This window comes from Herpailurus yagouaroundi, unplaced genomic scaffold, assembly GCF_014898765.1.
Source record: "Herpailurus yagouaroundi ecotype Mexico unplaced genomic scaffold, PumYag 160, whole genome shotgun sequence".
Taxonomy (NCBI): Eukaryota; Metazoa; Chordata; class Mammalia; order Carnivora; family Felidae; genus Herpailurus; species Herpailurus yagouaroundi.
Genome location: NW_024412401.1, coordinates 42,139,834 through 42,152,181, shown reverse-complemented (window position 1 = coordinate 42,152,181; position 12,348 = coordinate 42,139,834).

Genomic DNA, 12,348 nt, shown 5'->3' with positions numbered 1-12,348 from the left:
TTTACCTTCCACATAAGCTTTGTCAGTAACAAATCGGGGAGGTTTTAGTTTCACTGCTGTGTTTCTTGAATCTTATTTCTTAATAAGCTCTGATCGTTGTAAAGGAAAAGTGGTATTGTTTATTAATGTTCTAAAACTTAATTTTTTTCTTCCTGCCGGGGGCCGAAGAAAGATAGGAAATGCTATTAGGTAGAAGGGACAGGTTAGCTCCTTAAAGCTCTACAGAGCCACTGAGGACCAACAGAAGTTGTTACAGAGAACCTGAAACAGTAGTGGGGAACTCTCCCGAGGTGGCCAGCTCTTCATCACAAGGGGCATCTAAACCATGGTGCTATCAAGCACTAGTCTGTAATGTTAGCGCTCAGTGGTTTCCTTTGATGTAGAAACGGAAGATAAGATTGTGGGGGGTGTTTGGGAATATCCCTGGGTCCTGCTTCCCCTGTGCAAGTCTGTTACTTTCTTCTACAAGGGCTTCCCAGTGGTGAATGCCAGGATAGCTGTGGTCTTGAATAATTAATGACTGCATTTGTCATTTGCAGAAATGTGTTTATATAGAGAGAACACGAGTCTACGACGTGGCACTAAGGAACTAGTAAACGTCTCTCCTTCTCGTCAGTGCACTCAGTGGGGGCACACGCACACACTTGCACACATATATGCACACTCATGTATACACAATGCACACACACTCATACAAATACAAGAATAAAAGGAAATGGAAATCTATAAAAAAGAAATGGGGAATCTAGGTCCAGAGAGACTGCCACGTTATGATGCTTCTGACTCAGGCCTACCAGCCAGAGGTATACGTGTACATAGGAGACAAAAAATTGGGAACCCCAGGGGCGCCTGGGTGGCTCAGTCGGTTAAGCCCCTGATTTCGGCTCAGGTCATGATCTCAATCGAGGATTGTGGGCTCGGGTCCCACATCAGGCTCTGTGCTGACAGCTCGGAGCCTGGAGCCTGCTTCGGATTCTGTGTCTCCTTCTCTCTCTGCCCCTCCCCTCTTACGCTCTGTTTCTCTCTATCTCTCAAAAATAAATGCTAAAAAATTTTATAATAAAAAAATTGGGAACTCCATCGTGTGGTGTGGCTGCCAGAAACATGGAGGCCACCATGGTTAGAGACCTGGGGAGGAGACAATCCGTCATCACACATTATTGCAAAGTGGCTGGTGTCTTGTCAACATACTTTCAGAAACTCATGCTTGATCCTGGGTGCTGCTCACTGGTACGTTCCAAAAGGACTGTGTTTCTTGGTCATATCTGACTCTCACTGGACTGGATTTGGAGTGGGGGAGACTGCCAACCTCACAGGAATGGAGGGTCTGAGGCTTGGGTTGGTCACTGAGAAGGGTCCCTTCATTCCCAACTTTCCTCTGTTCCGAGGTGTCACAATGGTCACCGAAATGTGAGCACTGAAGTCATCATGCACTTTCCATGCTCTTGTTTTTTTGTTAGTGTGTGTGTGTGTGTGTGTGTGTGTGTGTGTTGTTTTTAAGTTAAATATTAATTGACAATCAAGAAAGCATGGGATCCATAGTCAGTGGTGAAGGGTGGAGAGCAGGCAGGTGGCGAACCTATTCATCCACAGATTCCACATCTGGGGTGTTGAAACTGGCACATTTTTGTTTGCAAGGTTCTAGCTGGGTCTGGGAGGGGGAAAAAAGTGCAAAGCAATTTGGAGAGAAGGACAAAATAGAAAGTGCCCTTTCCTGAATAAGACCCCTTAATTTTCCACTAACCCAGTGCACAGGACATTGGGAAAAAAATCCTAGATTTCATGGCTGAAGACCTGAGTGTGAGTTCTGTGCTTCTGGGTAAGTGACTTAACCCCCTGTACCTTAGCTTCCCTCATCCATTAACTGTGGAAGGTCCTAGTAGCCACCCTTCCCTCACGAGAGTGGTCATAACTGCAAGAAGTAATAAATATTAAAATACTATAACATTGAATATGCTAGAGTCCTTGTTGTTTCCCTACCTAGGGTTTTGTGAGATTTCTGAGGTTAAATTAATTGAATGCCATGAATGTATTAAAGACCCTGATAAGCCCTGCTATAAGTAAACAGAGTATATATGAAGAAACAAAAATCTTATTTGGTTTTGAAACCTAGTAGTTTCCAAATCTAACTTTACCCTTGAACTCAGTCTCCTGGAAGCACCATTTAATGTCCCCTTTCACGTGTTTTGAGGAGTGGGAAGTCATACAAAGAGCTTCTATTTTGAAAGACAATTGAGCATAGGGTAGGAGTGGGATCAGCCTCCAAGTCAAGGAAGGCACAGAAGATCATAACGTGCCACCCGCCCTCCACCCCCAAGTGTTTAGCTTAACAGTTCTGCCGAAAGTCTGGTCATGGTTTGTCTCAGTGAGCCATTAAAAACGTCATGACTACACCATCCCCAGAAGTTGGGGTTCAGTGGAGATTCGGACAAGCTCCTTTCCTTATGGGGACTTCAAGTCCCTCATTGTCCTAGAAGGCAAATATCTCAGATCACTGTGAATTACATAGACCATCAGCATCAGAATTACTTGGGCTTAAAAACAGATTCCTGAGCTCCAGACCTGGGACGGAAGCAGAACACGAGCGTTATCAGCCGTTTCTCCTGTGGGGTAATTTCATTCCCGCTGCAGTTTAAAAGCAGTGGTCGAGGGGAAGTCTGGGTGCTTCAGTCAGTTAAGCGTCCAACTTCAGCTCATGATCTCACGGTCTGTGAGTTCGAGCCCCGTGTTGGGCTCTGTGCTGACAACTCAGAGCCTGAAGCCTGCTTTGGATTCTGTGTCTCATTCTCTCTCTGCCCCTCCCCCACTCATGCTCTGTCACTGTCTCTCAAAAATAAATAAATGTAAAAAAATAAATAAATAAAAAATAAAAGCAGTAGTCGAGAAAAGTCTCAGAGCCATATCAGAAAAAGCCATCCCTGGCTTTCTGGACGTCCACATACTTCAAGTGTCCAAAGAAAAAAATAGAGATCAGGAACCCTGAACAAAAGGCAGCCTCTCTCCACTGGGAAAACTGCGTAAGACAAGGCTCCTTACCTGAGAAGTTCTCCAAGCCCCGTGTTTAAGGCAAAGCAGAACCAGCCTGTTATCAAAGCTTTCCACTGTAATTCTAGAGGAGCTTCACGCATGCATACACAGATCCCTCTCTGAATTGGCCCGTCTGAAGCCAGGACCGTTGGAGTGAAACATAAAATATCACAGCATTGATTTAACGGCCTTTAAAAGTCCCTCCTGAGCGGCTGGGGAGCTCCTTGTCTGTATCCCTATGCACCACTGTGCTCGTAAAACTGTCACCATTAATCGCTGCCCAACATCCTGATAGTATTTGGGTCACACATCAAGGGGAGGGATGCGGTTTCTGAAGAGGTCTGGAATGTGGTTGTGGCAGCCTTAATCCTAGCCCACTTTTCCCAAACCGTCAGTGTGGGTGCGGCGTCTGGCTTCTACTAAACACCTCGCTGGACATAAAGGTACCACCTCTTTTCATTTGGAATGATCATTCTCTAAGCTGCCTGGAGTCAGAATCTGAATTTATTCCAAATGTTTCCTTCTTCTCCTGGGCCCTGGTAGTAATTAACCTATCCACATCTCTGTATTTCTTGGAATTTGTTTTCAATGGCTACCATTGTAGACCAGTGCTGTCCAATGGACACATAACACGAGCCATAAAGGTGAACTACATATGAAATTCTACATTTTCTAGTAGCCACACTCCAAAAGGTTGAAAAAAGGTGAAATTAACTTTTAACGTATTTAATAATATATTTATTTAATCTAATATATTCAAAATATTATTCCTTTAACATAGAATCAACATAAAAATTATTAATGCAATATTTTACAAGCTTTTTTGGACCAAGTCATTGGAATCCAATGTGTATTTTTTACTTAGAACATATCTCACTCTGCATTAGCCACATTTCAAGTACTTAACAACCATGTGTGGCTACCATATTGGGCAGTGAAGTTCCAGACCAAAAGAAGTGAGACTGGCAAAGGATTCCCTTACCTGTACACTCATGTGTTCTGAGCACTAACTATGGCACATATAGATCTGGGCACGTGGCTACAGAGATAAGTTATATGACATCTCTTCTCTCCTGGAATTTATGGTTAATTGGGGGGTAATAGACAATAAGCAAGTAGAAGAACAAGTGGAGAAGATAATTTCAGACAGCTCCAAAGGATATGAAGAAGCAGAAGGAGGAAAAAATTGGGTTGATATGATAGAAAGTAACTCAGAGAAAGGAGGAGAGGGCTGGGTTAGATCAAGTTCTAAAAGAAGAATCTCAGAACAGCGTCTGAATGACAAGAATTCATTTCTTTACTTTGTATGATAACAACCAGCACACACTGTCTTAGGACCTGGGTGGTACAGAGTGCTATATGGGATATTTAATTGAATTACCGGTGCATGGTGCGTGAATAAGGATTCGATTATAGTGAATATTGGACTATAGACCTACACCAGCAAGAAGCACATTCCCAGGGACTTGAAATGTATTTTACGCATGGTACCTGCTCAATACATTTAATGGTTGGAGACATGAATAAAGAACAGCACCCCCTCATGAACTTGGTTTTGAGATCAAAAGGGGGTAGTGGAAGGCTAAAGATGTTAATTCTGTTTCTTGTTAGTATGTTTGCTTTTTGGGTTGTGAGGTCCAGCCTGGTCGCTTTTACAAGAACGTGTTCATCCCTATCCCCGAAGATCAGATGATGACAGTTGATCTACCCAGTGGTTTTAAGAAAGGAGATCTTTGGGGGTCTATCCTTCCTAAGGCATGCAGACAGAAGATTAGGCTCAGAAAAATGTGCTCTTAAGCATCAAGATAATTTGTGAAAAGGCCAGGCCTTTCTTATGCAAGACATTTGCCAAGATAGGCAGAAATGAAATAAAATTAAAAGTGTCGGATCAGCCATTATATTTCACATCAGTAAGAGTTGGTGTGAGTTTTGCTGTTGTTGTTTTTTGAAGAGTTATAGTATTTTATACACTTTGAGGAGAACCTGCTTCAACAGATCAATATTTTCACAACAATAAAAAGTGATTCAGGAGAAGGGTCACCCAACAGAGTTTATTTTTATTGCAGTCAAATCTGGTTCATTAAAGAAAAAGATACTTTTAGGACTTTTATTTACTGTGTTTATTCATTTTTAGTACTTTTCTTTACCCTCCTCTTTCCTCTGTGACTCTGATCTAACCAACTATAGTTCTGTCAATAATAATGGCTAACACATATTAGCACTAACCAAATGCCAAACATTTTTGCTATCTACTTTAAATGAATGATCTCATTTGATACTCAGAAAGCCCTATTATTTTGGGAAAATTGTTATCTTAACTTTACAGGGGTGGAAGCTGAACGAGGCTAGTAAAATTTAAAATATTTGCCCAAGATCACAGGAGAGTGGTCCTCAAGTGGTTGGCCTCAGGACCCATTTATATAATCTTAATAATTAGTGAGGACCCTGTATTAATCTTCACTTCCTGGCATAACAAATGACCAGGAACTTAGTGGCTTAAAATAACAACTTTGCCAAAAATCAGTAGGGCACATTTGTGTAGTTCTTTTTCTAGGTGCTCTAGTCTGTTCTACTGATCTATGTGTCTATCCTTGTGCCAATACCACACTATCTGAATTGGTGTAGCTTATTATAGTCAGTCTGAAGATCAGGGAGACGGATTCTTACCATCTTCTTCTTCTTTTTTTCAGAACTTAAAAATAATCTTGTCTATATCTACAAAGTAACCTTGGGGTGATTTTTATAGAAATTGAGTTAAAATTGTGTATCCATTTGTGGGAAATAGCATCTTTATGGAGTCTTCCAATTCATGAATGTGCTGTGTCTCTCCATTTATCTAGAGCTTTGATTTCCTCCTATATTGGGTAGCATTCAGTAATCAAGTCCTACACAGGTTTTGCAATGCTTACACCTCTTTCTTCAGTCATTGGAAACGGTAGCGTATTATTAATTCTGGCATCTACATGTTCATTGTTAGTATAAATAAATACAATTTTTTTTTACCTTGATCTTATATTCTGTGACAACTTATTGAGCTCACTCATTAGTTCTAGCTTCTTCTTCCTCTTCTTCTTCTTCTTTTCACATTCCTTGGGACAGTCTGTGTAGACAATCATGTCATCTTCAATAGGGAAATTTTTATTTATTCTTTTCTGAGTTGTATGCCTTTTTACTTCATTTTCTTGCTTTATTGCACAGACTAGAACTTCCAACACTATGTTGAATAAGAGTGGTGGGAGTAGATATGTTTACCGTGCTACCAATCTTCAGACAAAATGGTTCAGCCTTTTACTATTACGCGTAATGTTTGCTATCGTTTATTTTTTAAAAAACAAACACTTCTTCTCGTGTTGAGAAAGTCCTCTGTTCCCATTTTTCTAAGAGTTTTTATCAAGAATGTTGAAATTTGTGAAATTCTAAAAGTGCATTAATTGATACGATCATGTGATTTTTTTCCTGTGAACGGTGGGTTACGATTCTGAGATCAACTCTTCTGTTTCAGCCCTAACTGTTCCAACACTCACTGGTGTACTGCAATTTAATTCTGGCACTAGCCCTTCAGATGTACCACAGATCCCCCACAAGAATCCATAGACTGCCTTCACTTTAGGTGCCAGCCACAAGTTCATGGCATCTCCAGGCTACTCACATTTCTGGCTTACTGGCTACAAATTCCAGTGTTCCCACGACCACTTCAAGTTCAATATTTTGCTAGAACAATGCACAAAATTTAAGAAAGTGCTATTACACTTTTAATACGGTTTTATTATAAAGGATGCAACTTAGGAACAGCGAAGTGAACACACAGAGGGTGAGATCTGGAAGAGTTTGAAACACAGGGCTTCCATACCCTCTCCCTGTGGAATCAGAGCACATCGCCCTTCCAGAACACTGATGTGCACACTGACCAGGAAGCCCCTCTGAGCTCTGAGTTCAGAACTTTTATCATCCTAATGTGGGATACTATTGTCAAAGCTAAGGCACTGTGAACAACCATTGCCAATTAACAACCACTAGCTCTTAACAGCTCTTAATTATTAACAATAAGCATTGATTATATGCGTGTATGAATATATACATACACTCACACCATACGACATGTAATTGCCATTCGTTAAATATTATTCAATCAACATTCACTTGCTCCTCACGTTCCTACCAGAATAGAAGAGCTGTGTCTTACTCATTTTATCACCATGATTGGTAATGATAATAGCCACCATTGATTGATTCCCTCCCATGTGCCAGATCGATTACATATATTTCATCCTCATAAAAGCCCCATGAAATAAATATTATAATCTTTAAGTACCAAGGAGGGAAACAAGTCTCAGAGAGGTGAAGTTACATATTCCAAAATCACACAGCCAGTAATGAAAGCAATATTCTCTGCTTTTAATGTTGGTCTTGTTTTCCCGCCTCTTTTAAAATACCTTCTACATGGCTCCTGCATCCACAGGTCTAGGATGAGTAGCTTGATTGCTCTCTGTTAAGCCGGATAAGCTAGCAGAACAGAGGTTGGTTTAGATGCTGAAAAGACCTTTGTAGATAGAGAATCTTCTTTTCTCCCTTAACCTGTTAAACCAGGGGAAGTGGGACATCTTTAGGTGCCGAAGTGATCACTTATCTCGCCTGTTAATCAGCCTTCCATTTTTTATCTTGCCCCTCTGAGGGCCATCTTGTCCTCCTGAGCCTCATAAGCATTGATCCTTCAGCTTAAGCCCTGAGAGATAACTGCCATATCGATAAAATCCCTACTGTAATTTTTTTCCCCTGAGTTATCGAAGAGTAGGCTATCAAGATGAGAGATACAATGAAGGCTGGAATCCACAGGACTGGGTGCCTGATTAGAGGGTTAGGAAGACACTGAGGAAAATGGAAGACCCTATGGTGATTGTGTATGGTTTTATCTACGAGAGACTGGGGCCAAAAACTAATTAATACTAACAATGATAATGATTAGATAGATAGATAGATGATAGATAGATAGATAGATAGATTATATTTATTTAGAGTTTACTATATATCTGGCCTTATTTGAGAGCTTTAAAATATTAACTAATTTAATTCTTACCACTAATCTTTTCAGAAAATTATTACTGTCCTCATTTTACAGATATATAAACTGTACCAGAGGAAGGAAAGCTACCGGCATGGGGTAGAGGATTAGAGGGGGAAACTGAGCAAGAGGCTCGTTTTGTGTTTGATTTCCCAGGAGTGTTGGATATCAATTTGGAGTTCCCTAATTCACTTGGGCCTGCTCAATTTCATGGATTGATGGAGGTACTGAAGGGGAGGAAAACTTTTCCTTCTTCCCTTCTAGCTTCTTTAGCTGGTCTAACAATTAAACTGACATAAAACAGATTAACAGGAGAAAAAAAATAATTTCATATATACGGTAACCCATAAAAATATGAGACTCAAAGACATGAGTGAGGCAGGCAGCTTTCATACCTTTCAGACAAGAAAGCAACACATTTGTGAAGAATTGATAAGACAAAAGGATTTGGGCTTGGCAAGTATATTAGTGAAGAAGTAACAAGGTTTGTTTATACAGACTTTTCACAGTGCTGAACTGTGTGTCTGGTGAGGAGGATGCCTTCTCCCCTCCTGGGACAGGAGAACACCTTTCTCATGGGAGAGATATTTCCTGCTTTCAGAGGGACAGGGGAGATCAGAATGTCCTCTGGCACAGGCTGTTTCTTAAGTAACTTTCATTCAAAATAATCAATATACCAAAGTGGCATAGTTTGGAATGCTATATCCTGCTCCCCCTCAGTGTGAACTGATAAACTTGTGTCTGTTCTAAAATTGCCCTGAACATCAACCTCCTGATCTGAGAGTTTCCTTCACTGCAAACAGGATTAACAATTCACCTATGGCTCCCTGAAGTATCCTGGGGACCAAATGAGGTCAAGTATGTAAAACACCTGGCCCATGATAGATTCCTGCCCAGTGGCACGTGTCCCTCCTGCCTTCTCTCTTCTCCCCCTCATCGCTCCTTCTGCATCAATAGCTGTGAGGAGCAAACAAATAGTAATTATGAAAGTATAGTACGAAAACAGGGTTATTTATTTACAAACATTTTTAAATTCCATTTTTTTTAAAAGATCTATTTTTTTTTTTAATTTTTTTTTTCAACGTTGATTTATTTTTGGGACAGAGAGAGACAGAGCATGAACGGGGGAGGGGCAGAGAGAGAGGGAGACACAGAATCGGAAACAGGCTCCAGGCTCTGAGCCATCAGCCCAGAGCCCGACACGGGGCTCGAACTCACGGACCGCGAGATCGTGACCTGGCTGAAGTCGGGCGCTTAACCGACTGCGCCACCCAGGCGCCCCTAAAAGATCTATTTTTAATTCCCAGAAAAAAGCAAAAAGGAAGATTGAAAACTAACTCCCTGAAATGGCCGAAGTCACTTAAATACCGTTTTTAGCTGAAGACAAAAGAAGATATTGGGGTTGGGAAGTCAGATAGGGGAGGTCACTAGGAAAAGCACAGTAAACAAAGGTAATGTTGTTATGCAGATTTAACTCCCTGGCTTCTCCACTGATAAGAGTTTCCAAGATTGACATCTCCCATTTTCTGGTAAGGAGACACCCTTACCAGCAGAGATTTCCCTCATTAATGTAAATGTCTCTTACAAAAGGGTAACTTCTATTCCATTTTTAGAGCTTCACCTGAGTCTGCTGTTTCTTAAAAATAACCAGCTTAAAATCATTCCCATGCCAAAGAGGCATGGCTCCGGATGGCAAAATTTGCCCCCCTTCATTTCATTTCTTTTTTTTCCCATTGTAAATATGAGGTTACTACTGTCCTGCTAGTTATCTTTGTATCCCTTTGCAATCGTTCTTTCGGGAGAAATTCTCAGAAGTCGAACTGCTGAGTTAAAGGGTCTGTGCTTCCTTGTGATGAGCACCGGGTGGTGAACAGAAGGGTTGAATCACTATGCTGTATACCAGAAACAAGTAGTACACTGGAATGAAAATTTAAAAAATAAATTAAAATAGGGAGACTTAAGAAAATAAATAGAGGATCTGTGCTTTAACACCTGAACATCCTTTTAGTCCACACCATGACCTCTAAATCCTGCCTGACCTTTAAAGGTCACTCCTCGTGACTCTTACACACTTAGGACTCAAGGTTTCCAATCCAGAGTTATTTTCTGAGTTTCCCTTTGCAATACTCCCAAGTCCCCAAACCCAACTCTGGTCAGCAGGCCCCCAGGCAAGCAAAATATTTTTAGACCACTTACAGGAACAGAGATGTTGCCGGGCGACATGTCCTGTCAGGGACAGGCAAGAGGCTCTCTTAATGTGGGGCCACAGAAAGAGGAAAAGGAAGGGGGGGAAGAAAAGACTAGCTTTTGCTAAGGAGGGGCGGGCACACACATACACACACACGCACACTCACACATACAAACACGTGCACACATGGGTGATCTCTAAGCAAATGATTCCTTTCTTGAACAGTAGCAAAAAAAGAAGGATGTATGCATCCCTTGGGGGATTTGTGGAGGGGTGAACAAAGTGTCCCCCGAACCCAGCTGAAGATGTAAACAAGCCAGAATCCTCGCGATTTTAAGAGGCCTTCATGCTGCTGTAACTCCTGAGGGGAGCGGGGCTGGCCTGCACACTGACTGCTCTACTCCCATCTCAAATCCTTGGGGGTTTATTCTAAAGACAAAAGGAGGCAGGGTCCACAATACCTCTGCATGGTGCCTGCTCCTTCCAGCAGCACACAAGCAAGGATATGTGCACCTGTCTCAACTCTGCCCTCAGCCGCTATCACTTCACTTCTCAAATGGCCCAGGGTGGTGAGAAGGTAGGAAAGTTCAGCTAGCTTCCCCCCCCCCCCCATTCCCCCTGGTCACCCTTCTTGAATCTTTTAAGGCCATCAGGTAGGGGAAGCCAGCAACACACAGGAGGTGAGGTGAGGTCACCTGCCCTGGGGCTCCGGCACGCTGGATTCTGGGCCTCTGGCAAAGTGCCTTCAAGTAGCTAAACTTAAACCATCCTAATTCCTTCACGTAGTCTCCCTACTCTTACTCTGCTCCAATTCTACTTCCCTCTTCACCCTCTCTCCCAAACAAAGCATATAGTTTTAAAGCGTGCTCCCTGATTATGCAACTTTGAGGGTCATCCAATTCTTTTCTGGTTTGTGAAGGCCCCTGTGATCTCTTATTTCCTTGTTGAAAATGTAGTATTGGCCACCAATCACAGGATAAAAACCAAAGATCTTAATACGGCATAAACCCCTCTTTCCTGCTGTCTTTGCTTTTCTAGCCTCACCTTCTCCTCCGTCCCTACCCCTCCATTCAGAACATCTTTCAGTTCCTGAAATGTATCCTATCACTTATTCTCTCCAGACATTTGTGCAGTCCCATTTGTTGGTGATGCCTTTTATTCCCCCTCCCCCCAGCTTTTACTTGGTTCACCTTCCCCATTTGGCAGGTCTTATTACTGACCTTTCTTCTTCGTTAACTCCTGTACACAGCCAGATTAATTGTATGTCGCCCAAGTGGGCCACAAGAATTCATGAGGGTAGGGACATGTCCATCTTTTACAATGTTGTCGGTCTAGTACAGTTCCTAAGGCAGAGATTACTAATTGTTTGCCAATATCTGTTCTCCCCTATCTAATTCAAGAGATCCTAAATTTTCCCCCAGCATGTGACCACTGAACTGTAGACTATATATCATAGGTACCCTTATAGCCTGTTATGGCCAAGGGATTAAATTGTAGCATTAGTATGTGAGGAGAAATGATGTATGCTATATAAAAGAAATGGTTGTAGACAATACTGCCCCTTTCCCCTTCCCCGATGCCTGGAAGGGGATGAGAGCTGTAGAGTTACATTAGACCCAGAAGTGAAAGACATGTTTGAGAATGGCAGAGCTTCCCTGTAAGTCTTGGGCAGCTTGATTCTAGAAAAATAAACTTTCAATTTGGTGGAGCCATCATATTTTGGGATCTTTTGATTTGGATCCAATTTCAGTAGGTAGGTAGTTAATAAATAATTTTTATATGAATGAATGGGTGGGTGGATGACCAACTGAACTGTTCTATTTTTTGTTCTGATGTCTACTTCTTATCACAGAGTTTACCGTACTTTTCTATATCACAGAGTATATCTTATTGACCACTCTTTATCTTAAAGAGTTCTCCATGGTCCACAAAATATACAAGTTCACAGGGATTTGAACAGAGGTGATAGGAAGGAAGGAAGGAAGGAAGGAAGGAAGGAAGGAAGGAAGGAAGGAAGGAAGGAAAAGAAAGAAAGAAAGAAAGAAAGAAAGAAAGAAAGAAAGAAAGAAAGAAA